Raw genomic sequence first — 5,111 nt, forward strand, 5'->3', positions numbered from 1 at the left:
CTGGTGATGATTGGCTTAAGCTATTTAAAAAAAATAATCCCACTTGATGTGAGAGCGCTACGAAAATCATGTTTGAAGCGCTTCGAGAATACAACGCCGGCAGTGGAATGGCTTCAGTGCATTAAATGTTGCAGATGGCTTCATCATACGTGCACATCATTTAAAAACAAGGAGGAAAAAAAACAAGGGAAAGAAAACCTTGTGGGGAGAAAACAATTGCCGAAAAGTAAACACATTTTCTTAAACCCCTATTAGCAATCTGTCTCATACTCAATGCGTCGTCTCACTCATAAGATGCGGAGCGATTGCCAAATTCAAAATTTCGTTTCTAATTTTTTTTTGCAAAAAATGTGTATATGTATAATACTGTTGCTGTTATGCAGATGAAATTCAGTGAGTTTAACGTGAAATGTAAGCGACAACTGTAGTAGTATAATAACTGCATATATTGAACGAAGTTATGAATTTAGTAAGATAATTTCGTAATACTAAAACAACGGATAAATGCAATTTCGGCAATAAAAATTCAGGTTTTACCGTACGAATTCCTTGAAAGACTCATGTGACCAGGTTATTTGAAAGTCGATATCAATTACATAAGCCACTCATTGGCCACGCATTCTACAACCATTTTTAAAATAGAACTATTAAAACCGATTGTTGATTTTTGGGTAATGGCCTGATAGAGACACTCACACACATACACATTCAATGTCAAATGGTTCATTGCAATGATAAACACACGAGATTGCCGATGTTTTCGTTAGCTACCATTTGCTCTTGAGGACCTTATCGTAGTTTAAGAATTGACTTTAATGCACTAGATAACGAATGCGAGTGTAACCCAATCTATATCTTGCTAGTTTCAATATCTTCATATAATAATAGCGTTTTACCTTGAGTTTATTCTAAAGGTTCACTCCAAAGTTCAACAATCTATTGTAGTAGGGTACCATGTCACTGATTCAATTATGCAAGTAAAACGCCTAGGAATGGATTTTCCCTTTAACTAACAACATATGCTTAGTTCATGCATTGAAGAAATGTGATAAGGAATTTAAATAATTTAAGAGTAAATCGAATAAAAAAAGGTTCCTTTCGAGATCATTGAGCCAATACGCGCAAACCTGTGCATAATAGCTTGACCGAGAACAGGTCAAACAACTTAAAAAATGTAAATTTTACTTAATTTGCATTTATAGTTGTTTTAATAAAATGTCGTTGAATTTACTTCTATTAATCTGATCAGGATTAAAGTTCATTTTTTCCTTTCTCTATCAATTATAGGGCAATTATAATTATTATTTATTAAACAGTGTGAAATGACCAAATGAAATAACATTAGCATTTCGATTAGTGCAGGAGTGCACATCTGCTAGGCGAAACTGGCTCAAATTTGTATTAAAACCTTAACATTCTTAAATGGTACAAAATTACAGTAGTGCTCGTATTATTCGAGTTAAGTACCTAGGTGATGTACTATCACTGGGAAGAGGAAATCAAACTCAAGAGATAGACAGACGAAGAAGACGACTGGCTAGGGCATCCTTTGGAAAACTGAAGAACACTCTGAAAAATAGAAAAATTCCAATACATCTAAGAAGTCGACTCACTATACTATACAGGGTGATTCAAAATTGGCGTCATCCCTTTAAAGGGGTAATAGGGGCTCACTTGAAGGGTACGAGAAAAATATTGAAAACTTTGAAAACTTTTTACATTAAAAAGTTCTCTTCTACAATTTTTTGATGAAAAGTGAAAGCGGCAATGCCTTTTTTTTGTGATTACCAGATACTTACAGGTAGATAGCCTTTTGTCAATAATAACAAACATTTGCCAAACTGTGACACTGATTCTTTGAAGTTTATTTCACAAAATGTACACCAACATCGAATATCGGATATGCTATTCGTTTTGGGAGAATACCACATTAACATAGCAGAAGCGGTAAGAACTTTCGCGAACAAACGGCTAGACACTGGAAGATTGGCAGCAGATCATTCCAGGAGTACTCAGAGCATTTCACAACTTTGACACTTTCCCAGGCACCAAAAAGATACCGAGGAACCTAGCCCTTACGTTCCTACCACGTATGTAAGTTACACAGAACCAATGGTTTACTGAACACCGGTACAAATTGAGCAGAAGTTAAATAACCAGATACCAGAAGCTGCTCGATAAGAGTGGATAATAAGGTGATTACACAGGCACTAACTTGTTTGGAGTTTTTTTTTATGTTATCGGAGTTTTTAACATTTATGAATCAACAAGTATTTACATAATGTTAATTAGGCAGATTACCTCGAAAAACATTGTTGCCGTCATTCTGAAATAGTTTTTTTTGCAAATATCTCAGTTTTTAATAACAATATTATTTTCACAATTTTTTCTGTACTCCTTAAAAACCCCCAGACAACACCTCCAGAGAATGGCGCTAATTTTTAATTTCTCCGTATAACCAAACGAAATTCGCTGAAACACCGGAAGAACACACCGTGCGATAGAAATACAAATGCTTGGACTGTCACTACTAGGGTTGGTCAATTTAACCGGTTTTTTTGGAACCGTCTCAAAAAACTGAAACAGTTGTGCGCACTTCGCATCAGCTGCAGCCGTTTGCCGATTTAAAGGTTGTTTTTGGAACCGTCTCATAAACCTGAAAAAGTGGTTCGCGTCAGCACAGAACCGATGCACCATCGTCGAGCGCTCTATTCATTTGCAGCAGTTTCAGTAACCATTTGTCAACGAAAAATATGTTGCATGTAGTTGCGCGTTGCCTTGATGATTGTGTATCACTTTTCGTTTATAAGAATTACTGTTCAGATGAGCAAAAATTTGTTTAGTTCCTGCGATGATATAATTCAGCATTTTTAGTCTATAAGTATTTAGTTTTCTGACATTCTGTAATCAATCTTAAAAAAAGAGTTTTCTCTCAATAAACTTATCTCGAGATTTATATGCCCATTACCAGCAAACTAAGCAGAATGTGCACTTGCATATGAGCTATAAGCAAACTACGAGTCTAAGAGATAAATTCCATCACAGTTGAAATGTAAAATAACAATCGTTTTAAGCAGAATGTGCACCTGCATTTAAGCAGGCTGGTCATTTTTAAATACAGGGTGATTCTTGGGGAGTACGAGAAAAATATTGCAAATTTTTTTTTTCCAAAATTTCTAGAAGATATTAACAGTTGAAGATCAAATTTCAACTTTACTGTTACCGGAGTTTTTAATAATTATGAAGCAACAGGTATTTGCGCAATGTTAATTAGGCAGATAACCTTGAAAAACATTGCTGCCGTATTTCTGATATAGTTTTTTGGAAACTTCTCAGTTTTTAATAACAATTAATTTCTTTTACTATTTTCTCTGTACTCCTATAATAGTGCCAGACAACACCTCGAGAGGAATGACGCCAATTTTGAATCACCCTGTATAAATTCAGTCAGAGATTAAATAAAAGTTATTTGAATAGTAATAAACGTTGTAAGGTCGACATATTTTAAAAAAATATTTTTTGGTGGTTGCTATGAAATTCCATGCATTTTATAAAACGTTGCACTTTTCTTGATTGATTATGTCAAGTATCATCAAATTTAGACACTTATTTATTGACTTCCATAGCCACCTTACAAAATGTAGCAGCTTTTGAAATTTTTAACTAAAATAAATTATAATTTGAAAACGGTTGATTTCACAGCTTAAATTGTAAATGCAAATTTGTAACTTTGTAAATTATTTATCTAATGGCGTATTAATATACAGGTACTTCCATTTGATAAACAAATATTATATTGCGTTAAAAAAGTTAGTTACCATGTTTTTAAGCAAAATTTTACTAAAATGCCGATAATCTGCCAACGTCGCAAATAATAAAAAACAATTTACGGTGCATATGCAGCGTTTCAAGCTGCATTCCATGAGCTGATGAAAAATGGGTAGTTCTATTTAAAAAAATGCACTTTGATCTTGCCTCGTTTTTGTGAGACACTCTGTATAATATAAGATATTTTTAAAATGTGCGCACTTTGTGCGTCAACAACTTTTATATGAAACTAAAAAAAGTTCAACACCATCGGAAATAATGGACTCTATCGCACTAAAAAACCACCGTGTATATCATCACTATTTTTACTATCATCATTCTGCATTTTTAATGAAAAATTTAAAAAGTAACATGTTCCTTTTGGAACCGCATTTATCCAACTATTACCAATGTGAAACTGGAACGTTCTAACCTGTTACAGAAAAATATCCGTTTAGCACACCTCGTCACTACTCGATAAGGCGAAATGTACACATCGGAAAAAAATAACTGCCTTCCGCGCGCAGATATTTTTTTCTTAACCGTCCGCACATTTTTTTCTTAACCGTCCGCACCAGTCCTAGCTGATTGCGCTTGCGCCTGCCATGTTTCCGCTATGCACATACTTGGTTTTTAACCGCCTGACCTTGCTCGAATAGCGACGCCTAACCTCAGAGAAAGTCCTGTGGCGAAATCTATGCGCCAAGTATCAAGTAGAAGCTCCAGCAGAAATGCCAGCTATATCTCTCCGAAGAACATCTGCGCCGTTTTGGTTCAAATACAACTTCCAATACTAAATACTGTATCGGACGTCTAAGCTAGGGCTTACCTAGGCCTTACTGACGAGTCCAATGGGTGTGCCCGGGACGAAACGCATGGTGCTTCAACGAGCGCCATAGTCGTTAACGTTTTTTTAATAAATTGTTTCTGGTTAATGTTTGTTTGTGTTTAAGATGCAATCTTATAGGAGAAGAAATGTTATGCTGCATATATTTCTGATTTTTCACAGCCATGTATACAGGGTTATTCACGCTATACGGCACGGAAGTTTGCGGCTAAACCGTCTGATTTTTAAAAAGTATTATTTTATGAATTGTCCGACGCCTACCGAGCGCACATTTTAAAATATTTTTGTAATGTACAGGGCGTCCCAAAAGCTCTAAAGGTATCAAAGTTGCGTTTTTTTAAATGGAATGTCCGGTATATTATTGCATTTTTGGATTCGCTAAACAAAATAAGTGTCTGTTTTAATAAGGTTTATAATACCTAAATCTTAAGGTTTTTTAAATAATACGAATTTAATC

General features: G+C 34.9%; 1 protein-coding gene across 1 annotated transcript in view; it reads right to left on the bottom strand.

Annotated features, from left to right (window-relative positions):
- The window catches only part of LOC109541269 (ATP-citrate synthase), a 52,798-nt gene that overhangs the window by 44,611 nt on the left and 3,076 nt on the right, over positions 1 to 5,111 (bottom strand). The gene's annotated exons all lie outside the window — the stretch shown is intronic.

The sequence above is a fragment of the Dendroctonus ponderosae genome, unplaced genomic scaffold (assembly GCF_020466585.1).
Source record: "Dendroctonus ponderosae isolate FM_Combo_2020 unplaced genomic scaffold, Dpon_F_20191213v2 Dpon_F_20191213_4, whole genome shotgun sequence".
Taxonomy (NCBI): Eukaryota; Metazoa; Arthropoda; class Insecta; order Coleoptera; family Curculionidae; genus Dendroctonus; species Dendroctonus ponderosae.